The sequence below is a fragment of the Aquarana catesbeiana genome, linkage group LG06 (assembly GCF_042186555.1).
Source record: "Aquarana catesbeiana isolate 2022-GZ linkage group LG06, ASM4218655v1, whole genome shotgun sequence".
In the NCBI taxonomy this organism is placed as follows: domain Eukaryota; kingdom Metazoa; phylum Chordata; class Amphibia; order Anura; family Ranidae; genus Aquarana; species Aquarana catesbeiana.
Window position 1 is genome coordinate 52,408,709 of NC_133329.1, and position 26,113 is coordinate 52,434,821.

Genomic DNA, 26,113 nt, shown 5'->3' on the forward strand with positions numbered 1-26,113 from the left:
TCCCTTTGGAGCTCTACCCATAAGGATTCCACCTCCTCTCTAGCTCCCCCAGTGATGTCATCTCTCACATTCACTTGTACATTATTCTTGATATATAGGCATACCCCTCCCCCATTTTTACCCTCTCTATCCTTGCGGTATAGGGTATACCCTTGAATGGTTGCCAGCCAATCATGAGAGCTGTTGAACCAGGTCTCTGAAATTCCCACAAAATCCAAATCCTCCTCATACAACAGTATCTCTAGTTCACCCATCTTGTCCGCCATGCTCCTGGCATTGGTGAACATGCCACATAGTTTAGACCGGTTGCATATTGTCCTCGTATTGGGTGTTTCGAGATTGCAACTAGGACTTGCTACTATACTCACCTTGTGTTTTTGTGCTTTGGTTAACCTACCACTAATGCCCCCAATACTACCCTCTGGAATATCTTCCGCACTGGCTATCTCTGCCTCTATACCCTCCCCCCCATCGCCTAGTTTAGAAACCCCTCTAACTTTTTGGCCATCTTCCTTCCCAGCAGATCTGCACCCTCCTCATTTAGGTGCAGTCCGTCCCTTCTATAGTACTGGTTACCGACTGAGAATTCGGCCCAGTCCTCCAGGAACCCAAACCCCTCCTTACTACACCAGCTCTTCAGCCACTTGTTCCAGTGCCCACCAAGAGTAACTGTGAGGACTTACAGTATTGTGGCACCAGCACCACCACCACCGTCACCAAAGGCCCAATTTTTCTGGCCCTGTTCTACAGGGGCATGTAATTACAATTCTTGATCTAATATTTCACAGCAGTGCCCTGTGAGGGCTTACAGTGTTGTGGCCACAACAACACCTAAGGACCAAATTTCTGCTGAGTATATAGGGCAGGCCCCTACTTTCAAACATCCAACTTACAAACGACTCCTACTTGCAAACGGAAGGAGACAACAGGAAGTGAGATGAAATCTACCCCCAGGAAGGGAAATTTTCTCCTGTAAGAGTTAATATGGGAAAAACTTTTCTCCTTTCCACTGATGCTTTATCACCAATCCTTGTTTCACTAAAAACCCCAAATTTTCAAAAAACATTTGTCATTGGGACAAAAAGTGAGGTGAAATCTTCTGAAGAGGAGCACAGACAGCAAAACAAATGTCAAAGGGGTGATAACCCTTCCCTATGTTTTCCAAAAATCTTAAAATAGATTTTTTGGCTGGAGCTAAACACGTTAAAAATGTACCAGTTCAAACCAGTTCAAAATTACAAACAGATTCTACAGATTCTCAAACAGATTCTACTTAACAACAAACCTACAGTCCCTGTCTTGTTTGCACCGCCTGTATACTGCTGTTCAGAGTATATAGGGCCTGGGGGCCCCACACCTTTCCTTTTTTTAATTTGGGTGCGGGGTTCCCCTTAATATCCATCCATCCAAAGGGCCTGGTAATGAACTGGGGGGTACCCATGCGATCTGTCTCACTGATTTTCATCCATATTGACATTACATTAAAGCTGCAAGTAGTTTTAAATGAATTTTATTCCTTTAAAAATGTTGTTTTGTGCAGGGACTGTTCTAAGCACGGGAAACGCGCACCACTTTACAGGCATACTATAGACACCCCCCAGGTACGATATTTAAAGGAATTTTTCACTTTTTTTTTTTTTTACTTTAAGCATCATTAAAATCACTGCTCCCGAAAAAATGGCCGTTTTTAAAACTTTTTTTTGCATTGATACATGTCCGCTGGGGCAGGACCCGGTGTCTCCAAACCCTTTTTAGGACAATACCATGCAAATTAGCCTTTAAAATTAGCACTTTTGATTTTGAGCGTTTGAGACCCATAGACGTCAATGGGGCTCTAACTTTCGTGCAAATTTTCGGTCCGTTCGCAGGTTCTGGTGCGAACCGAACCGGGGGTGTTCGGCTCATCCCTGTTTGCTAGTAAAAAAATATAAATAAATAAAAATTCAATAACGCTATCCCATAGTTTATAGACACTCTAACTTTTGCGAAAACCATTCAATATACGCTTATTGGGATTTTCTGTACCACAAATATGTAGCAGAATACATATTTGCCTAAAATTTATGAAGCAATGTTTTTTTTGTTTTTGTTTTCTTTATTGGATATGTATTATAGCAGAAAGTTAAAAAAAATGTGTTTTTTTTTTCAAAATTGTTACGCCGCGTACACACGGTCGGACTTTTCGGCTACAAAAGTCCGACAGCCCGTCCGACAGACTTTCGACAGACTTTCGACGGACCTCTGGGCGGACATGCGGTGGACTTTCTAATGAATGGACTTAACTACATATGATCACACAAAAGTCCGACGGATTCGTACGTGATGACGTACACCGGACTAAAATAAGGAAGTTGATAGCCAGTAGCCAATAGCTGCCCTAGCGTCGGTTTTTGTCCGTCGGACTAGCATACAGACGAGCGGATTTCTGGGTCCGTCGGAGTTACGATGTAAAAATTTGAAGCAAGTTCCAAATCTAAAGTCCGTCAGATTTGCGACTGGAAAAGTCCGCTAAAGGTCCGGTGGAGCCCACACACGATGGGATTGTCCGTCGGATTTGGTCTGTCGGCGTCCGTCGGACCAGTTCGGTCGAAAAGTCCGACCGTGTGTACGCGGCATTAGTCTTTTTTTTCTGTTTATCCACTTGACATCCGGAGGCCGTCATATGACGGCCTCCACTTTCAGGGCTTATATCTGAATGATGTCTGAGGCTACAGACATCATTCAGATACCGGCATTTTCAGCCGGCGATTCCGTACACCATAAGAACGATCATAGCGGCTGTTCCGCCGCTTGATCGTTCTTACGGGCGGCAGGAGGGGACACCCCCCCCTCCCGCCGCCCTCCGGTGCTACTACCGACTCACCTCAGCGATCGGTGAGTCGGATAGCGGATCCGCCGGCGCCGGATGTTCACCATAGAGATTTCCGGCGGACCAGATGGTCGCCGGAGTCTCTATGATCGTTCGGAGGCCGGGCGCGATGTTATGACGTCACGCCCGGCCTCTGCATTCAAAAAAACGGCGCCGCTTCGGCTGTGAAGCGGCGATCGTTTTATTTTTTTTTTTTTATTTTAGGCTTCCCAGCCTAGAGGTGAGATGTGGGGTCTTATTGACCCCATATCTCACTGTAAAGAGGACTGATCGTGTCATATTCCTATTACAAGGGATGTTTACATTCCTTGTAATAGAAATAAAAGTGATCAAAAAAAAAAATATTTTTTTAAAGTGTCAAAATAAAAAATTTTAAGTAAAATTAACAATAAAAAAAAAAAAAAATTTTTTAAAGCGCCCCTGTCCCCGTGAGCTCGCACGCAGAAGCGAACGCATACGTAAGTCCCGCCCACATATGAAAACAGTGTTCAAACCACACATGTGAGGTATCGCCGCGAACGTTAGAGCGAGAGCAATAATTTTGGCCCTAGACCTCCTCTGTAACTCAAAACATGTAACCAGTAAAAAATTTTAAAGCGTCGCCTATGGGCATTTTTAAGTACCAAAGTTTGGCGCCATTCCACGAGCGTGTGCAATTTTGAAGCGTGACATGTTAGGTATCTATTTACTCGGCGTAACTTCATCTTTCACACAATGCAAAAAAATTTGGCTAACTTTGCTGTTTTGTTTTTTTTTTAAGCATGAAACTGTTTTTTTTCCAAAAAAAACGCGTTTGAAAAATTGCTGCGCAAATACCGTGCAAGATAAAAAGTTGCAATGACCGCCATTGTATTCTGTAGGGTCTCTGCTAAAAAAACATATATAATGTTTGGGGGTTCTATGTAATTTTATAGCAAAAAAATGATGATTTTTGACATGTAGGAGCGAAGTGTCAGAAATGGCCCGGATATGAAGTGGTTAAAGCACTAAAAATAAACACCCCAGAGATGATCAAATACCACCAAAGGAAAGCTCTATTTGTGGGAAAAAAAGGACATCAATTTTATTTGGGTACAGTGGTGCACGACCGCGCAATTGTCAGTTAAAGTAACAAAGTGTTGTATCACAGAAAATGTCCTGGTCATGAAGCTAGGGTAAATCAAAGTTGCCAACCTAGCAGATTGAAATTTACTGACACAGCTACGTTTTTACTGGCATTTCCAAAAGTTACAAAATTACAGTTTCATGTGCAAATGTTTGTATTTAGGCTACAAACAAGTACAATATTCAATTAGCAATGTGATTTAAAGTAGATATTAAGGCAAAAAACACATTTCTTATTTTATTTTTAATATAGTAAGTAAGTAGCTCAGGGACAGGACTCAGGAGGGCAAGAAATTAGGATTGGCAAGCACACACACAAAATTGACTCTCACAGTGACACTGACAGCAGTGTGCAGCAGCACAGATCACCGACACGTCCCCTCCAGAGTCACAATGACAGTCTCTCTCCATACCAGGTGGTCCCTTCAGTCCACTCAAGTCCAAACAGCACTGACAGTCCCGCTCCCAGCTTGCCTTCTCCCATCCTGCAGACCCGTACACATGAGGCTCCGTCCACTCTGCTCAGTTCCCTTGCACCATGGCATCACATGACACACTCAAGTACTGCCTCCGCCAGACCCGCCCCCCTGCCAGCGCCTCCCGAACACACTGTAGCAGGCACTCAGATGGACTCGGCTGACTCTGGACCGGAACTGCACATGCGCAGTCCTAAGCCAAGTGTCACAGCCATATTTTTTATTGGCAACCTTTTCCTGTCATTGGCATTTACTGGCAGGAGAAAAGTGCCCATTTCTTACTGGCTGCCAGTAAAAATACTGATGGTTGGCAACACTGGGGTAAACCTTCCAGGGCTTGACTTGAGGGGTGAGATGGTTGGTAGAGAGTTTCTGCGGCCAGTGGGTTGTCAGGGGGGTGAGAGGGAAGTGCTGTAACTTGAGGGGTGAGATAGTTGGGAGGTGCTGTGGCCTGAGGGGTAATGTGGGCATCAGGGAATCTCAGTGACTGAAGGGTTGTGATGGAATCAGTGGCGGCCTGTCCATAGGGGGCGCACGGGGGCCACCCCCTCCAGCAGGCACAAAAAAAAAAAATTTAAATGGCCCTTTAACCGGTTCAATACAGGGCAATTTCACCCCCTTCCTTCCCAGGCCAATTTTTAGTTTTCAGCACTGTCGCACTTTAAACGTCAATTGCGCGGTCGTGCATGTTGTACCCAAAAAAAATTGATCTTCTTTTTTCCCCACAAATAGAGCTTTCTTTTGGTGGTATTTGATCGCCTCTGCGGTTTTTATTTTTTGCGCTATAAACAAAAGAAGAGCGACAATTTTGAAAAAAAACACAATATTTTTTACTTTTTGCTATAATAAATATCCCAATTTAAAAAAAAATAAAAAAAAAATTCCTCAGTTTTGGCCGATACGTATTCTTCTACATATTTTTGGTAGAAAAAAATCACAATAAGCGTATATTGATTGGTTTGCACAAAAGTTATAGCGTCTACAAAATACGGCATAGATTTATGGCATTTTAAAAAAAAAAATATTTATTTTTTTAGCGGCGATCTCGATTTTTTTTCGTGACTGCGACATTATGGCAGACACATCGGACACTTTTGACACATTTTTGGGACCATTCACATTTATACAGCGATCGATGCTATAAAATTGCATTGATTACTGTGTAAATGTGACAGGCAGTGAAGGGGTTAACTAATAGGGGGCGGGAAGGGGTTAATATGTTTCCTAGGGAATGATTCTAACTGTAGGGGGAGGGGACGCACAAGGGGAGGAGACCGATCAGTGTTCCTCCGTTCTGGGAACACAGATCGCTCTCCTCTGAGCTGACAGGACGTGGATGTGTGTGTTTACACACACACATCCACGGTCCGGCCCGGTTAACGGGCACACGCACCGGGTCCCGAGCAACGCAACGGGCGCGCGCGCGCCCCTAGACAGCCGGGAATCCCAGGACATCATATGACGTCCACCCAGGATGGGAGATCCCATCTGTGGACGTCATATGACTATACGCGGGTATTGAAGTGGTTAAAAAAATAAAATAAAGAAAAAAGGTCCTTAAGTGCACTGTGTTCAGGTGCCGGACACAGTGCACTATGGGAAGCGCCATGTCTATGCAATCACGAGATTGCAGATGAGGCGCTTCATTTGCGGGCTCTTAACCCGCCTTGCGGCGCAATCCATCGTGCCGAGTAGCATCCGCCTGTAGTATTACTACGGGCGGATGCTTTGTTGTTCAAGTTACTTCCGGCTTCCCTGTTCCAGAGACCAGATGGAAACAGGAAGTGACGTTGGCAACTCCGTGGGATGTGCGGCCAGAGCGGAGCTGCCTGTGTAAGGTAAGTATGATGGCTGCCAGTGCCAGGCTGTTGTAATATATTTGTGAGGGGGGCGGAGTGAATAATTTTATAATTCATGTGCATATCTCCCTCTTATACTTCACTTACACTGCACAGTGGGAACATTTGATATGGCACAGTGGCTGCGTTTGATGGGCACAGTGGTGGCAATTGATGTCACAGTGGCGGCAATTGATGGCACAGTGGCGGCAATTGATGGGCAAACTGGCGGCAATTGATGGGCAAACTGGCAGCAATTGATGGTCACAGTGGCTGCGTATGATGGCACAGTGGCTGCGTTTGGTGGTACAGTGAGGCTGCAATTGATGGGGTTTTTTTTCAGAATTTTTCAGTTTGTTTGTGCCCCCCAAAAAATTTTGAGCACCAGCCGCCACTGGATGGAATTTAGATGTTGTTATGTGGAGGGTGAGTAGGGTGGCAGGGAGGCACTGTGACCAGGGGAATGGCAGAGAGGATGGGGTTCTGGCCACTTTCCTCTTAGTAATATAGGCAATTCTACTAATAATAGCCTCATATGTAAAAAAAAAAGCACTTGCTTCTCACATTTACACTGATTGCCACTGCAACATCACTCTTCTCCACTGTACTACTGTCTTCTTCACTGATGGCCACTGTGTAAGGGTAAGGTGGTGGTTGTTTGTCATGTCCTCCATTTTTCCCTCCTCGTTAGGCACCAAGCAAGGGTCACATGAGAGGTCTACCTGGCGTGGGTTCTTCTGGACTATGTTAGGCACTTTATACAGGGTCACTTTACTACACATGCCCTGGGACTGAGGCTGCCTTGGAGGAATACTTGACCTTACCATGTACACTTGCACTGCAACTGTTCCCCAGTTAACTCTTGATTCCCCGTGGCAATGAACACCTTCTCCTTAATCTGCATTTTCTCTCAAAATACATAGGGTGAACCCATAGGCTGGTTGGTACTGCTTCCCATTGTCAAGTAGAGTGAACATGATCTTCCATGGGTGTTGGCGACTGGCCATGATAGCTGACAGCAACACACATGAAGCATCTGCACATTTTTGGTTACTTACAATATACCCATTTCAATAACTTCAGACCAGGCAGGGACAACATTTCAAACGCTTTATTTAAGAAGGTTCAAATAGACATTTCACAGTCCAACATACAAGAAAGTGATTTTCCTATGTACCTACTCCTAACTACAGGTTTGTGCTGCTCTGGAATACATGCAGAGGTAAAGTCCAAGCAAATGAAAGTCCCTTACCGGCATCTCCATGTAGGTACAAGTCTTTCCGAGACACTTTGGCAGTGCTGGTGTCTTCAGGTAGAATAGAATTATTTATATTATTACATTGTAATGTAAAATGAAATAGTTCAACTCACCATATTGCAGAATCATTGAAGCTCTAAGCGTGTCACTTGCCACCATTGCCTGTCACCAGATGCCATCAGGTGTCCCCAGCTGAGTCCCTTCTTACATCAGGTGCCCCCAGTGGAGTCCCTCCTTACATCAGGTGTCCCCAGCGGAGTCCCTTCCTACATCAGGTGTCCCCAGTAGAGTCCCTCTTTACATCACGTGTCCCCAGCAGAATCTCTCCTTACATCAGGTATCCCCAGCGGAGTCCCTCCTTACATCAGGTGTCCCTAGCGGAGTCCCTCCTTACATCAGGTGTCCCCAGCAGAGTCCCTCCTTACATCAGGTGTCCCCAGCAGAATCTCTCCTTACATCAGGTGTCCCCAGCGGAATCCCTCCTTACATCAGGTGTCCCCAGCGGAGTCCCTCCTTACATCAGGTGCCCTCAGCGGAGTCCCTCTTTACATCCGGTGTCCCTAGCGGAGTCCCTCCTTACATCAGGTGTCCCCAGCAGAGTCCCTCCTTACATCAGATGTCCCCAGCGGAGTCCATCCTTACATCATGTGTCCCAAGCAGAATCTCTCCTTACATCAGGTATCCCCAGCGGAGTCCCTCCTTACATCAGGTGTCCCTAGCGGAGTCCCTCCTTACATCAGGTGTCCCCAGCAGAGTTCCTCCTTACAACAGGTGTCCCCAGCAGAATCTCTCCTTACATCAGGTGTCCCCAGCAGAGTCCCTCGTTAAATCAGGTGTCCCCAGCGGAGTCCCTCCTTACATCAGGTGTCCCCAGCAGAATCTCTCCTTACATCACGTGTCCCCAGCGGAGTCCCTCCTTACATCAGGTGTCCCCAGCGGAGTCCCTCCTTACATCAGGTGCCCTCAACTGAGTCCCTCTTTACATCAGGTGTCCCCAGCGGAGTACCTCCTTACATCAGGTGACCCCAGCAGTAGGGTGTTGCTAGGTCTACAAAAGATCTGGGGCTAGAGCCCATAGCAGCGTAGTAAAGAAAGTCATAAGCTTTGGGCAGGCATACAAATGTATATACAGTAATATACGTGTGTGTGTGTGTGTATATATATCCCCAGAGAGCCCCCCCCCTTACATCAGGGTCCCCAGAGAGCCCCTCCTTATGTCAGAGTCTCCAGAGAGCCTCTCCCTTGCACCAGGGTCCCCAGAGAGCCTCCCCCTTGCATCAGGGTCCCCAGAGAGCCCCCCACTTACATTAGGGTCCTCAGAGAGCCTCCCACTTACATTAGGGTCCCCAGAGAGCTTCCCCCTTGCATCAGGTTCCCCAGAGAGCCTCCCCCTTGCATCAGGGTCCCCAGAGAGTCCCCCACTTATATTAGGGTCCCCAGAGAGCCTCCCCTCCCCTTGGGGACCCCTGCAGAGACTCAGGGCTATGGGCCCCAGATTCAGGGCTATAGCCCCAAAAGCCACCCCCTAGCGACGCCATTGCCCAGCTGAGTCCCTTCTTACATCAGGTGTCCCCGGCTGAGTCCCTCCTTACATCAGGTGTCCCCATTGGCGTCCCTCCTTACATCACAGGTGGTCTCTGCGCCAATTACAGAAGACCAGCTCGTGGAGGTCAAAGGGAAGAACCAACGCGTGGAGCCTGAGTTCTGCCTCTTGTTTCTTCCTCACTATAGCTGGTCTTCTGTAGAATGGTTGCCGGCCACTGATGGCCACTGCATCCACCCACTTCTTCATTGATGGTCACTGCACCCACTTCTTTACTTATGGCCACTGCACCTGGCCACTTCTCTATTGATGCCCACTGCACCCACTAGGGATGAGCCGAACACCCCACGGTTCGGTTCGCACCAGAACCTGCGAACGGACCAAAAATTCACACGAACGTTAGAACCCCATTGACGTCTATGGGACTCGAACGTTCCAAATCAAAAGTGCTAATTTTAAAGGCTAATTTTCATGGTATTGTCCTAAAAAGGGTTTGGGGGCCCGATTCCTGCCCCAGGGGACATGTATCAATGCCAAAAAAACGTTTAAAAACGGCCGTTTTTTCGGGAGCAGTGATTTTAATGATGCTTAAAGTAAAAAAAAAAAAAGTGAAATATTCCTTTAAATATCGTACCTGGGGGGGTGTCTATAGTATGCCTGTAAAGTGGCGCATGTTTCCCATGCTTAGAACAGTCCCTGCACAAAATGTAATTTTTAAAGGAAAAAAAGCCATTTAAAAACTGTTTGCGGGTTTAATGTAATCTCGGGTCCTAGCAATATGGATGAAAATCAGTGAGACAAACGGCATGGGTACCCCCAGTCCATTACCAGGCCCTTTGGGTCTTTTATGGATATTAAGGGGAACCCCGCACCCAAATCAAAAAAACGAAAGGTGTGGGCCCACCAGGCCCTATATACTCTGAACAGCAGTACACAGGCGGTGCAAACAAGACAGGGACTGTAGGTTTGTTGATAAGTAGAATCTGTTTGTAATTTTGAACGGGTACATTTTTAACGTGTTTAAATCCAGCCAAAAAATCTTTTTTAAGCTTTTTGGAAAACATAGGGAAGGGTTATCACCCCTGTGACATTTGTTTTGCTGTCTGTGCTCCTCTTCAGAAGATTTCACCTCACTTTTTGTCCCAATGACAAATGTTTTTTGAAAATTTGGGGTTTTTAGTGAAACAAGGATTGGTGATAAAGCATCAGTGGAAAGGAGAAATGTTTTTCCCATATTAACTCTTACAGGAGAGAATTTCCCTTCCTAGGGGTAGATTTCATCTCACTTCCTGTTGTCTCCTTCCGTTTGCAAGTAGGAGTCGTTTGTAAGTTGGATGTTTGAAAGTAGGGGCCTGCCCTATATACTCAGCAGAAATTTGGTCCTTAGGTGTTGTTGTGGCCACAACACTGTAAGCCCTCACAGGGCACGCTGTGAAATATTAGATCAAGATCGTCGAAAGTCTGTCGAAAGTCTGTCGGACGGGCTGTCGGACTTTTGTAGCCGAAAAGTCCGACCGTGTGTACGTGGCATAACAATTTTGAAAAAAAAACACTTTTTTTAACTTTCTGCTATAATACATATCCAATAAAGAAAACAAAAAACAAAAAAAAACATTGCTTCATAAATTTTAGGCAAATATGTATTCTGCTACATATTTGTGGTACAGAAAATCCCAATAAACGTATATTGAATGGTTTTCGCAAAAGTTAGAGTGTCTACAAACTATGGGATAGCGTTATTGAATTTTTATTTATTTATATTTTTTTACTAGCAAACAGGGATGAGCCGAACACCCCCGGTTCGGTTCGCACCAGAACCTGCGAACGGGCCGAAAATTTGCACGAAAGTTAGAGCCCCATTGACGTCTATGGGTCTCAAACGCTCAAAATCAAAAGTGCTAATTTTAAAGGCTAATTTGCATGGTATTGTCCTAAAAAGGGTTTGGAGACACCGGGTCCTGCCCCAGCGGACATGTATCAATGCAAAAAAAAATTTCAAAAACGGCCGTTTGTTCGGGAGCAGTGATTTTAATGATGCTTAAAGTAAAAAAAAAAAAAGTGAAAAATTCCTTTAAATATCGTACCTGGGGGGTGTCTATAGTATGCCTGTAAAGTGGTGCGCGTTTCCCGTGCTTAGAACAGTCCCTGCACAAAATGACATTTTTAAAGGAATAAAAGTCATTTAAAACTACTTGCAGCTTTAATGTAATGTTGGGTCCTGGCAATATGGATGAAAATCAGTGAGATAAATCGCATGGGTACCCCCCAGTCCATTACCAGGCCCTTTGGATGGATGGATATTAAGGGGAACCCCGCACCCAAATTAAAAAAAGGAAAGGTGTGGGGCCCCCAGGCCCTATATACTCTGAACAGCAGTATACAGGCGGTGCAAACAAGACAGGGACTGTAGGTTTGTTGTTAAGTAGAATCTGTTTGTAATTTTGAACTGGTACATTTTTAACGTGTTTAGCTCCAGCCAAAAAATCTATTTTAAGATTTTTGGAAAACATAGGGAAGGGTTATCACCCCTTTGACATTTGTTTTGCTGTCTGTGCTCCTCTTCAGAAGATTTCACCTCACTTTTTGTCCCAATGACAAATGTTTTTTGAAAATTTGGGGTTTTTAGTGAAACAAGGATTGGTGATAAAGCATCAGTGGAAAGGAGAAAAGTTTTTCCCATATTAACTCTTACAGGAGAAAATTTCCCTTCCTGGGGGTAGATTTCATCTCACTTCCTGTTGTCTCCTTCCGTTTGCAAGTAGGAGTCGTTTGTAAGTTGAATGTTTGAAAGTAGGGGCCTGCCCTATATACTCAGCAGAAATTTGGGCCTTAGGTGTTGTTGTGGCCACAACACTGTAAGCCCTCACAGGGCCCTGCTGTGAAATATTAGATCAAGAATTGTAATTACATGCCCCTGTTGAACAGGGGCAGAAAAATTGGGCCTTTGGTGGTGGTGCTGGTGCCACAACACTGTAAGTCCTCACTCGCTCTTGGTGGGTGCAGAAACGGGCCCTGCTGTGAAATATTAAATCAAGAATTCTAATTACATGCCCCTGTTGAACAAGGGCAGAAAAATTGGGCCTTTGGTGGTGGTGGTGGTGCTGGTGCCACAACACTGTAACGGTCAGAATTGACGCGATCGGATTTTGTTGTCGGAAAATTTTATAGCCTGCTCTCAAACTTTGTGTGTCGGAAAATCCGATGGAAAATGTCCGATGGAGCCCAAACACGGTCGGAATGTCTGACAACACGCTCCGATCTGACATTTTCCATTGGAAAATCCGACCGTGTGTACGGGGCATAAGTCCTTACTCGCCTTAGATGGGTGCAGCAACGGGCCCTGCTGTGAAATATTAGATCAAGAATTGTAATTACATGCCCCTTTTGAACAGGGACTGAAAAATTGGGCCTTAGGCACTGGTGCCACAACACTGCAACCCCTCACAGATACTCTAGTTGGAACGCAGGAACGAGCCCTGCTGCAAACTATTGCATCAAAAATTGTAATTACATGCCCCTGTTTAACAGGGGCTGAAAAATTGGGCCTTTGGTGGTGGTGGTGCCACAACACTGTAAGTCCTCACTCGCTCTTGGTGGGTGCAGAAACGGGCCCTGCTGTGAAATATTAGATCAAGAATTGTAATTACATGCCCCTGTTGAACAGGGGCTGAAAAATTGGGCCTTCGGCACTAGTGCTGGTGCCACAACACTGCAACCCCTCACAGATACTCTAGTTGGAACGCAGAAACAAGCCCTGCTGCAAAGTATTGCATCAAAAATTGTAATTGCATGCCCCTGTTAAACAGGGGCTGAAAAATTGCGCCTTAGGCACTGGTGCCACAACACTGCAACCCCTCACAGATACTCTAGTTGGAACACAGAAACGAGCCCTGCTGCAAAGTATTGCACCAAAAATTAGGCCTTAGGCACTGGTGGCGGCGCCCAGAACCAAAAATGTTCTTACAAGCTATCAGCATGATCATTGAGGAAGAGGATTGCTCAGGATAGTCACTTAGCATCAGCATAGGCAGTCTTTGAAGGGATCTGAGATTTCAAAAAAAATTATTCGGTTACATCAGCATCAGGTGCTTGGTAGCTGGTGGTGATCCAAGACTGATTCATTTTTATGAAGGTCAGTCAATCGACCGAGTCGGTGGACAGACGCACCCTGTGATCGGTTACAAAGCCTCCAGCAGCACTGAATGTGCGTTCTAAAAGAACGCTGGATGCAGGACAGGCCAGTAGCTCAATTGCATACTGTGCAAGCTCTGGCCAGTGATCCATCCTCAAGACCCAGTAACCCAGAGGATTTTCTGTGGGAAAGATGTCCAAGTCAGATCTTACCCCTAGGTATTCCTGCACCATGTAAAACAGACGCTGGCGATGGTTGCTGGAACCTATCATATCTTGGGGCTGCGGACTAAAAAATTGTCTGAACACATTCAGATGGCCACCTTCTCCACCGCTCCTTCTTTGACTGACCGAAGCCTCAGCAACACGTTGTCCAGAAACAGGAGTTTGTAACCTCCCAGTCTCTGGGAACGCGTTGCACAGACCTTTCTGCAAGGCCTCCCAAAGATGTTTCATCCTCTGTTCCCTCTGCGACGACAAGATAAGGTCCGCAACCTTACCCTTGTAAACGTGGATCAAGGAGGGTTGCCAGCCAGTATTGGTCCTTCTCATTGATACCACGAATACGAGGGTCCTTACGCAGGCTTTGCAGGATCAGGGAGGCCATGCATTGTAGGTTTGCTGAGGCATTTGGTCCAGAGTCCTCTGGGTCACTAAGGACGACATGGTCCGCAGCCACCTCCTCCCAGCCACGTACAAGTCCATGTGTTTCTTGGGACTGATCCCTTAAAGACTGCTGCTGATGCTGAGTGCCAGGCTCCACCTCCATACTGACACAATCCTCCTCCTCCTCTTCCGGTGTGATCAGTGGGCACGCAGGAACACTGTCTGGATAAAGGGGGCCTTGAGAGCTAAGGAAGTCCTCCTCTTCCTGCCTCTGTTCTGCCTCAAGTGCCCTGGCGTGGGGAATAAAAACAAGCTCCCCTGACCCTGTCCTGGTGCCATAGTCGCACAGGTACTCATTGATGGCCCTCTGCTGCATGTGCAGCCGCTGCAGCATGGCCAACGTTGAGTTCCACTTGGTGAGCATGTCACAGATTAGGCGGTTCATGGGCAGGTTAAACTCCTTTTGGAGGTCCGCCAGCCGAGCACTGGCATTATATGGCCGGCGGAAATGCACACAAACTTTCCTGGCCTGCCTCAGGACATCCTGTAACCCCGGGTACCTGCCCAAGAACCGCTGCACCACCAAGTTAAGGACGTGAGCCAAACAGGGCACATGGGTCATTTGTCCCTGTCGGAGGGCAGAGAGGAGGTTGGTGCCATTGTCGCAAGCCACCATTCCTGCCTTAAGTTGGCGTAGCATCAACCACCTCTGAACCTGCCCCTGCAGAGCTGACAAAACCTCTGCCCTAGTGTGGCTCCTGTCCCCCAAGCACACCAGCTCAAGCACCGCATGGCATCTTTTGGCCTGCGTACATGCGTAGCCCCTTGAACGCCTACGGTGCACCACTGGTTCCGAGGACAAAGCACAGGAAGAGGCCATGGAGGAAGAAGAAGAGGAGGGGTGGAGGAGAGAGGTGTGTCAGAATCATTAGTAGTGGCATTTTGGAGGCGTGGTGGTGGAACAACCTCCAACACTACTGCACCTTGTCCTGCATCCTTCCCAGCTGCCAGCAGAGTCACCCAATGCGCCGTGAAACTTAGGTAACGTCCCTGTCCATGCCTGCTGGACCATGAGTCAGCGGTAATATGCACCTTACTGCTGACCGCCCTGTCCAGCCTTCCGTGAGAAAAAGTGGCGTTTGGGTACCTGCCACTGAGGAGACGCACATTCCACAAACTCACGGAAGAGGGCAGAGTCTACCAACTGAAAAGGCAGCAGTTGAAGTGCTAGCAATTTTGCCAAGCTAGCATTCAACCGCTGGGCATGTGGATGGCTAAGAGCGAACTTCTTTCAGCGGTGCAGCAGCTGGGGCAGGAAAATTTGTCTGGTACAATCTGAAGTCGGTGTACCGAAAGAAGATTGCCCACAAGTACTTGGCTGTGACACACCTAATTCTACACCTTCATTCCTCTCAGTGCAGGTCTCAGAGAGGACTGAACGTATAGTGGGGTTGGAGATCTCAGCTGATGAGGAGCAAGGAGAGGTCCTCTTTGTTCTTTGGTGTGGGTCTTTTAGATACGCTTGCCAACGAACTGCATGGCAGGTCAACATATATCTGGTCAAGCATGTGGTGCCCAAGCGGGAGATGTTTTGGCCACGCGAGATACGCTTGAGACATATGTTGCAAATAGCAGCGGTGCGATCTGATGCACTCGTCCCAAAAAAGGCCCACACCAAAGAACTTTTTGAATAACGCGCAGAGAATGCAGCGCCCTGCACATGCGGAGCTTTGGGGTGTGATGCAGTCAGTGTGCTGCCCTTAGGCTGGCCCCTGGAGGGCATCCTGCCTCATTGGTGATGTGCCTCCTCTTCCTCTCTCCTATCAGGCACCCACGTTGAGTCAGTGACCTCATCACTGAGGCAAACCCTCCTCATCACTGGAGCAAACCTGGCAGTATGCTGCAGCAGGGGGAGCACGACTGCCAGATTGCTGTCCTTCTTGGGCACCCCCTCTGTTCGTGCTCACGTTACTGCCTTCATCTAGCTCAGTATCATCATCAGAGCCTTCCAAACGCTGGGCATCCTCCTGGAGCATGTACCCAACACTGTGGTCAAACAGTTCGAGGGACTCCTCAGGAGGACATGGTGGGGCTAGGGAAGGAGTCATTGATGACATTGAGCCGAGGGAAGAGGCCGCTGCTTTTCCAGACAAAGTACCCTGAGCATGGGTGAGAGAGGATGAGGAGGATGAGGACGGCTTGGTCATCCACTCGACCAAGTCTTCCGCATGTTGCGGCTCAACGCGGGCAGCTGCCGAAAAAAAGGCCAAGTGTGTCCCACGGCCACGTGCTGATGAGGATGCACCGTCTCCACGACCAGCACTGTTGCCTCTAGACAAAGAGCCTGCTTGCCCTTTTTTATTGGCTTATGACTGTCTGCCTCTCCTTGTTGGCCTTCCAGGCATACTAATGGCCTATAGCTGCACTAAGCTGGGATATATATATATATATATATATATATATATATATATATATATATATATATACTGATACTACAGCTAGCAAAATCAACTGCCTGCCTGTAGTATGAGAACACCACCAAACTTCTACAGGTAGCTTTAGCTGAACACTGTGCAGAGCTCGCCAAAAACTAACTTGTAGCTTATTTAGCTGCCTGCGGTAGTGATAGGATCAGGAAAACACCACCAACCTTCTAGAGGTAGCTTTAGGTGCACAACTGTGCAGAGCTCGCCAAAAACTAACTTGTAGCTTATTTAGCTGCCTGCGGTAGTGATAGGATCAGGAAAACACCACCAACCTTCTAGAGGTAGCTTTAGGTGCACAACTGTGCAGAGCTCGCCAAAAACTAACTTGTAGCTTATTTAGCTGCCTGCGGTAGTGATAGGATCAGGAAAACACCACAAACCTTCTACAGGTAGCTTTAGCTGAACACTGTGCAGAGCTCACACTACACTAACTTGTAGCTTATTTAGCTGCCTGCGGTAGTAATAGGATCAGGAAAACACCACCAACTTTCTACAGGTAGCTTTAGCTGAACACTGTGCAGAGCTCGCACTACACTAACTTGTAGCTTATTTACTGTATCTGCCTGTGGTAGTAATAGGACCAGGAAAACACCACCAACCTTCCACAGGTAGCTTTAGGTGAACACTGTGCAGAGCTCGCCAAAAACTAATTTGTAGCTTATTTAGCTGCCTGCGGTAGTGATAGGATCAGGAAAACCCCACCAACCTTTTACAGGTATAATGTGGATAAGTGTGGCGCTAAAGAAAAGTAATAATCTATATGTGCGTTATTGGGCAAAGCCTGACAGAATAGACATCTGAAAGACGGTATGCGCAACAAAGTGTATTAATGAAACACGAAATTGATCGTGTGTAAACTAGGCACTAGCGAAGGTGAGTAATGCAAAGTGGAAATAAGAGCACTTTGTATTAATGAAACACGAAGTTGATCGTGTGTAAACTAGGCACTAGCAAAGGTGAGTAATGCAAAGTGCCCAATAACGCACATATAGATTATTATTTTTCTTTAGCGCCACACTTATCCACATTATATCTTTGTTACAATTTGTCTGATTGTTGTGTTGGCTGCTTTTTTCACTTTTTGGTTGGCGCATTATTAATTTAGATTTTAACCTTTTACAGGTAGCTTTAGGTGAACACTGTGCAGAGCTCGCCAAAAAATAACTTGTAGCTTATTTAGCTGCCTGCGGTAGTGATAGGATCAGGAAAACACCACCAACCTTCTACGGGTAGCTTTAGGTGAACACTGCGCGAGAGCTCGCCAAAAAATAACTTGTAGCTTATTTAGCTGCCTGCGGTAGTGATAGGATCAGGAAAACACCACCAACCTTCTACAGGTAGCTTTAGCTGAACACTGTGCAGAGCTCGCCAAAAAATAACTTGTAGCTTATTTAGCTGCCTGCGGTAGTGATAGGATCAGGAAAACACCACCAACCTTCTACAGGTAGCTATAGCTGAACACTGTGCAGAGCTCGCAAAAAATAACTTGTAGGTTTAGCTGAACACTGTGAGGAGGACGCACTACACTAACTTGTAGCTTTAGCTGAACACTGTGCAGAGGTCGCACTACATTATCTTGTAGTTTTCACTGAACACTGTGAGGAGGACACACTACACCAACTTGTAGCTTTAGCTGAACACTGCGAGGAGGATGCACTACCCTAACTTGTAGCTTTAGCTGAACACTGTGCAGAGGTCACACTAAACTAACTTGTAGATTTAGCTGAACACTGTGAGGAGGACGCACTACACTAACTTGTAGCTTTAGCTGAACACTGTGCAGAGGTCTCACTACACTAACTTGTAGATTTAGCTGAACGCTGTGAGGGGGACGCACTAACTTGTAGATTTAGCTGAACACTGTGCAGAGGTCACACTACACTAACTTGTAGTTTTAGCTGAACACTGTGAGGAGGATGCACTACACTAACTTGTAGATTTAGCTGAACACTGTGCAGAGGTCACACTAAACTAACTTGTAGCTTTAGCTGAACACTGTGAGGATGATGCACTATCCTAACTTGTAGCTTTAGCTGAATACTGTGCACTACACTAACTTGTAGTTTTAGCTGAACACTGTGCAGAGGTTACTAACTTGTAGCTTTAACTGAACACTGTGGGGAGGACGCACTACACTAACTGTAAATAGTCTAGCTGCCTGACTGTGGTACTAATAGGATCAAAAGAACACCAGCAATTTTCTTCAGGTAGCTGTAAATACTGTAACAAGACAAGCCTGCCTGTCAGTAGGAAGATAACAGGAACGGATCTAGCTAAACTGAATACAGTGTATATATATATATATATATATATATATATATATATATATATATATATATATATACATACATACACACACACACACACAACACCTGGGATGCATATATATATATACACAATACACTGTAAGTGCAGCTAACTTACTGACTGTCCTGCCTAATCTAGCTAACTCAAATGAAATGACACTGTCTCTCTGTCTCTGTCTCTCAACGCCGGAACACACTACACAGGGCCGCCGTGCAGGCGGCCTTATATAGTGTGGGGCGTGTTCTAAACCCCCTGAGCCATAATTGGCCAAAGCCACCCTGGCTTTGGCCAATTACAGCTCTCTCTACCGATGACGCTGTGATTGGCCAAGCATGCGGGTCATAGTGCATGCTTGGCCAATCATCAGCCAGCAATGCACTGTGATGCCGCGCGAACGGCCCATATCGTTCACAATTCGGCGAACGATCGAACAGCCAATGTTCGAGTCGAACATGGGTTCGACTCGAACACGAGGCTCATCCCTAGCACCCACCCCTCCCCTGATGGACACTGCACCCACCCACTTCTCCCCTGATGGACACTACACCCTCCCGCTGTACCTGCCTATCTCTACGCTGATGGCTATTGCACCCACCCACCTCTCCCCTGATGAACACTGCCCCTAACCATTTCTCCCCTGATGGACACTGCACTCACCTACTTCTACACTGATTGTCACTGTACACGCCCACTTCTCCCCTGATGGCCCCTGCACCATGCCACTTCTCCCCTGATGGAAACTGCACCCACTCACTTTTACAATAATGTCCACTGCACCTGCCAACATTTCCACAGATTTGCATCTCACCCTCCCACGTTTCCTGTCATGGACACTGCACCCACCTACTTCTATACCGATGGCTTCTGTACACATACACTTCTCCACTGATTGCCCCTGCAACCTCCTACTTCTCCCCTAAAGGACACTGCACCCACCAACTTCTTCACTGATGGTATTCTCACCCACCCACCAACTTCTCTGCTGATGGTCAGTGCACCCACCTTCTTCTCCACTGATGGTCACTGCACCCACCCACTTCTCTCCTGATTGCCACTGCATGCACCCACCCTGTTCTCCACTCATAGTTGCTGCACTCCCTCCCGACACAAACACACACACTTACACTTTTCCACTGATGATCACTGTACCAATCCACTTCTTCCCAGAGGGACACTGGACCCACCCACTTTCCCCTGATGGACACTGCACCCACCTATTTCCCCCTGAGGGACACTGCATCCACTTTTCCACTGATGGTCACTGCACCAATGCACTTCCCCCTCCACTGACAGCCATTGCACTAACATATTTAAATAAAAAATGTATTTTTCAAAACACTAATGCAATCAAAGTAAAGAAGAACAGTTTGTTCATAATGTACTAATTCATCAATGGGTACAGTGAATGCTTTTGTGTTGCATTAACCAAAAAGTATTTAGTATGCTATGTTAATATTATATTTTTAAGACTTGCACCAGAAAAAACTGCTTTTTGACAGTAATACCTGCTAGACAACCACAGTAAAACACTAAACAGTAATGCCCCGAACAAACGATTGGACATTGATTGGACATTCCGACAACAAAGTCCATGGATTTTTTCCGAAGGATGTTGGCTCAAACTTGTTTTGCATACACACGGTCGCACAAAGTTGTCGGAATTTCCGATCGCCAAGAATGCGGTCACGTACACCACGTACGACGAGACTATAAACGGGCAGTTCAGAACCAAGCGCGGCACCCTTTGGGCTCCTTTTGCTAATCTCGTGTTAGTAAAAGTTTGCTGAGAGACGACTCACGCTTTTTCAGACTTGTGGCTTTCAGATCGTTTTCTGCTGTTCAGTTTGTGCTTGTGGGTTTGTATCTGGTCTTCAGTGCGTGCAGTGAGTTCGTATTTGATTACTCAGTGCTTTCTTGTCCACTCATTGCTGTTTTTCAGGTCGCTCTTCACAGGCCTTGCTGTTCTTCAGTGCGTTCTGTTACTTCATTCTGAGCAGCCCACCGTTTTCTAGCCATGTTGCGTATACGTACTCCTCGTAGAGTTCGTGCTGTGCGGGGGTTTGGTGTTGGGGTCCTTACCTTGACACAAGTCCAAAAAAAAACAAGATAACTTTGCGCTTACTCAGTGTTGTAAGCGGCTAACACAACAAATAGAAATTTTGCTATAATCGTCAAGTGTAACAAAGTGTAGCACTAAAAAGTAAAATACAAATAGAAATAAAGATGGTGATTTAAGAAAATCTCTAATGTCTTTTTTATAGTCCATCATAATAGTGAATCGCAGTCCATCTTAACGTGAAGCCATCATGATCACCCTGTGCGTAGGGATGAAAAGATGTGAAAGTACCACCACCAATATGAATGGAGGCTTACCAGAGAGTTTGAACCCAAAACAGCATACGCTTTATGGGTCAAACCAGCTTGTATTGCCCACCGGCAATGGAAGGGAAGCCTTGGTAGTCAGCGAGGGATGGGGTCCTAGGAGCCTTCACGGACGTATCTTCTCCGTAGGGGTGGTTAAATATCCCAGGACATGGCCTATATAGAATAAAAAAGGGGCCACATAGTGTGATTCCGTAAACAAAGTAAACTTTTTAATAAAGGAAAACACTTACATTTGAGTAGTTTAAAAAGCGCTTGTACATAAAAAAAGTGGCGGCAGTGGAGTCTACCCGACGCGTTTCGTCTTACAAGACTTCATCTGGGGTGTCCATCCACTGCAGCCAAGCTCCTTAATAAAGTCACTGTGACCCCTATGATGAGAATCCAGCTCCTTCGTTTTTTGGTCCGGCACTTCCGGGTCGTCCAAAATGGTGGACCCGCGTGCGTTCCAAGCCTCTCTAATGGGACACACCTTGCATTCCGGCACCACAAAGTATATCATAATGGTCCCCATATATGAACATAATTTACACCTCCCATATTATGTCTTGTTGAAATATGGATTTCTTCAAATGCAAAGATTTACAGTTGTAAACATACCATATGCCGCACGTCTTCCGGTTTGCGAGGTGGTATACTTCCGACACCAAACCCCGCAACCTTACGTCACGGTGTCGGTATGAGGATGTGTTCCAAATAGCCTCGTTCTGAATTGACTAAACTGGCGTGCGTTCCACATCTCTAAGTGTTGCACCGACGTGCGTCATGACGTCATACACATGTTTTGCGTACCGACGCCCTTAGGAGATCGCTTGGTTATTGACATCTACATAGGGGGAGGAGGGGTGAACGGCTGGAAGAGTCCGTCTTATGCATTAAAGGTGGAGAGGAGTGTACGCAATGTGTGGATGTTCAGCCATAATGTATGATGCACTACTACAGCCCCTATGTACATAGTAATAGATTTGATGGTCCGGATGACACCGTATCCTGTCACATCTCAGGCCCAACAAACCCTGACTTATCTCAATTGGATGTGGGCATATACAAACTAATAAGAAAACATATGTGTAAAAACATTGTACAAATATATATGAGTGTAAAGTGAAGTTTTCATCCTGAAATTCATTATGAGATGGATTCTCAATAGGTCACAGTGTCTTACAACAGAAAATATGTGCATAAATAAATACAGGGTATAAAATGTTCACAACAATTACAGATTAAGAGTCGTCAATAAAAGCATTAATATCCAATTCTACATTCATGCCCTGTGGAAAGAATGTCTGTAGTTCATGTATCCAGAACATTTCTAGACAGGAAACCCCTCTAGTTCTAGCCCCCCCCTCCAAGGTGGAGTATATTTGTCTATGATAATAAATTGAGACCCTTCAGGGTTGCTATTGTGAAATTCCTTGTAGTGCCTGGGGACTGTGTGTTTTGAATCTCTACCTTTAATTAGATCGATATGTTCCCCTACTCTTATGGAGAATGTCCTAATGGTATGGCCTATGTATTGCTTGCGACACGGGCAAGTAATAAGATACACTATATATCCTGTGCTACATGTACAGAATGGTTTTTATAGTGTATCAACTTCCAGTGACGGTATATGTAAATTCTGTCACTTTGCGTCTCTCTAGTGTGTTGTGTTGACACACAACGCACTTTCTACATGGGAAAAAAACGGTCAAATCATAAAAAAATGAAGGACGGGCAGGTGGATTAATAACATTGGGAGCTACCCGAACTTGTAAGGATGGTGCTCCTCCGAACATGACTTTGGCTTCTTCTGGCATTAACGTGCCCAGAATGTTTACTTGTCTGAGGACGTCCCAATGTTTCCTTATGATGTTTTTAATTTGCTTGTGCTGTATTGAAAAAGATGTCAACACAGCCCACTTGAACTTCTCATCAGGTTCTTTTTCTGGCTTTATTGCAAGCAGAGACTTCCTGTCCGTGTCAATAGCCCTTTGGATCTCCAGATCCAAACTTGCGCCGTCATATCCCTTATCGATAAATTTTTGTTTGAGGATACCTGCTTGTATAGTGAATACCTCTGTATCAGTGCAGTTCCTACGAAGCCTTAAAAATTGGCTACGTGGAACTGCACCAAGCCAGGACCTGTGGTGACAGCTATCCACAGGAATAAAACCATTGCGGTCTGTAGGTTTAAAATATGTATTAAATCTAAACTGTTTATCAACTATTTCTATTTGTAAGTCTAGAAAATAAATTTTAGTTTCGCTAGCCTCATATGATAAGGAGATACCTCTATCGTTAGAATTCAGATGTTCAAAAATTTGTTTAAGTGTGTCCAAAGTTCCACTCCATAGGAGGAGGATGTCGTCTATATACCTAGCCCACAGGACCAATGACGTGGTTCCCTGGGCATAGACGACATCCTCCTCCCACTTGGTCATGAACAGTTCGCAAGGCTAGGTGCGAACTTCGCTCCCATCGCTACTCCACATTGTTGAAGGTAGTAGCCTTGGTTGAACCAAAAATAATTGTGTTTGGTTGCGAACTCAAGTAATTCTATCAAATAGTCACATTGAAATGTGATGAAGTCTTGTAAGACGTTGGGAGGACTCCACTGCCACCACTTTTTTATGTACAAGTGCTTTTTAAACTACTCAAATGTAAGTGTTTTCCTTTATTAAAAAGTTTACTTTGTTTACGGAATCACACTATGTGGCCCCTTTATTATTCTATATGGGCCATGTCCTGGGATATTTAACCACCCCTACGGAGAAGATACGTCCGTGAAGGCTCCTAGGACCCCATCCCTCGCTGACCACCAAGGCCGGTGGGCAATACAAGCTGGTTTGACCCATAGAGCGTATGCTGTTTTGGGTTCAAACTCTCCGGTAAGCCTGCATTCACTTTGGTGGTGATATCTTCACATTTATATGCTTATGACACTCCCGGGAAGGCTCTTAGGACTCCATCTGTTGCTGGTTACCAAGACCTTCTCCTCATTGCCGGTGGGCAATACAAGCCGGTTTAACCCATAGAGCGTATGCTGATTTGGGTTCAAACTTTTTGGTAGGCCTCTTTTCATATTGGTGGTGGTATTTTCACATCTTTTCATCCCTACGCACAGGGTGATCATGATGGCTTCACGTTAAGATGGACTGCGATTCACTATTATGATGGACTATAAAACAAGACATTAGAGATTTTCTTAAATCACCATCTTTCTTTCTATTTGTATTTTACTTTTTAGCGCTACACTTTGTTACACTTGACACAAGTCCAGCCATGAACAGGGTGGGGAGGAGTTCATGGACCAAGAATTGGTTGCTCCAGCGTGACCAGTTCTGTCACATGCCTTTGCTCCGTGAGATCCGTGAGAATAATCCTGATGATTTCAGGAACTTTCTCCGGATGACGGACCCCGTATTTCACCGTTTGTTGGCTTTGCTGACCCCCTATATCAGCAGGCAGGATACCTGCATGAGGCAAGCTATCACTCCAGAGCAGAGGCTAGTCGCTACCCTGCGGTACTTGGCAACGGGGAGAAGCCTGCAGGACCTCAAGTTCTCGACAGGCATCTCCCCCCAGGCTCTGGGGATCATTATCCCAGAGACCTGTTCTGCCATCATTCAGGTCCTGCAGAAAGATTATATTAAGGTAAGATTGTTATCCTTTAATATTACATTTTAATGTATTTAATGTTTGATAATATATTGTATTTCTTTCCTCATTCCCTAATTACCATGATTGTAATATGCTGTGAATGTCCCCTTTGTCCTCATGCATGCTTTATTTTTTTTGTCCTTCATGCATATTTGCCTTCACTTACCTCCCCAGCATGTTCTCCTTCACCTCATAATCATTTAACAGTGTATTTTGTCAGCTCCATAGTAGTGCTTTACCCTAAAAACCCCCTAAAAGGTGTAAAAATGTGATTTATGCTTTAAATTCTGGCAGAGTGCTAGAGGCTTTTTTTTGGGTCCCCAAATCATTTTGAACCCTCCCTCCTCCCAACTGCTAAGTCAGCCGATAACAATTCTCTATCTATCCTTAATCATCTATCTGCTGACTTTGCCAAACCCATACACACTATACCCACCTCTTTTGTGCTCAGATGTATGGATGAATTCCCCAAAGCATGTAGTGCAAGGGCCTGTCTTTATACTTTCAAATGGTACTGTTTAAAGTTTTTGTATACTATTATTATCTTGATAGATAATAGCAGAATTTCCAAATGTGCTAAAATGTGTGCAGTGTGTATTTATATCTTTGTATTATAACACTTCTTACCTGTCCAGTGGGCTGCCAATAGTGTAAGTAAAGAGGGGCTGACCAAAGTAATACAAATTATTTGGGCATTCATCTCTCAATGAAGTGGAGAGGGTTACCTGTCCAAAACATCTCCCCCCTAAAATGTTAGAAATGGCCCATGAGAGGAGGGGGGATCTGATAGGTGGACCTTATACCTTGGTCTTTCAAAACTCCCTAAAATAAATGTTATACTGATGTTAGCCAAGAATGTTTGTGTCTAATCTGCTTTCCCTGTTTATGTGCAAAATGATTTTTTTTTCTTGTTTGACTACAGTTTCCTTCCAACCCACAGGAATGGCAGACTGTGGCCTCCCACTTTGCCCAGCGGTGGGACTTTCCTAACTGCGGAGGGGCAATTGATGGGAAACACGTCCACATCGTCCCACCACCCAACTCGGGGTCATACTATTACAACTATAAGGGGCTCAATAGTATTGTGATGTTGGCGGTGGTGTCGGCTACTTATGAGTTCCTGTATGGGGAAGAATGGCCAGATGTCCAATGGTGGAGTCATTGCCCAGACGGAGTTCTACAGGCATCTCCAGAATGACAGCTTGGACTTGCCACCTCCAGAAGACAATGTGGAAGGACTCCCATTCGTCTTCGTTGCTGATGAAGTGTTTGCGCTGGGGGACCATCTTATGCGGCCATTCCCTATGAGGACCCTCACTCCGGACTGGAGGGTTTTTACTTACCGGCTGGCCAGAGCCAGAAGAGTGGTGGAGAACACATTTGAAATCATGGCCAGCCGGTTCCGCCTATTTCTTACACCCATACACATGGCGGAGTACAAACTGAATCATATCCTGGCGTGCTGTGTTCT

General features: G+C 45.8%; 2 protein-coding genes across 7 annotated transcripts in view; both read right to left on the minus strand.

Moving 5' to 3' along the window:
* LOC141148401 (interferon-induced very large GTPase 1-like) overlaps nt 1-21,154 on the minus strand; it is a 175,577-nt gene extending 154,423 nt beyond the window's left edge. For 4 of the 6 annotated variants that reach the window (XM_073635875.1, XM_073635873.1, XM_073635872.1 and 1 more), the window contains exon 1: nt 20,992-21,154. The gene's annotated coding sequence lies outside the window, so the exon portion shown is untranslated. Of the gene's footprint in view, nt 1-20,417; nt 20,812-20,991 lie in introns of those variants that run through there. The other 2 variants (XM_073635869.1, XM_073635870.1) reach the window with 2 other exon arrangements.
* The window catches only part of LOC141148404 (eukaryotic translation initiation factor 3 subunit C-like), a gene marked incomplete in the record, with an annotated part of 532,271 nt that overhangs the window by 416,899 nt on the left and 89,259 nt on the right, over nt 1-26,113 (minus strand).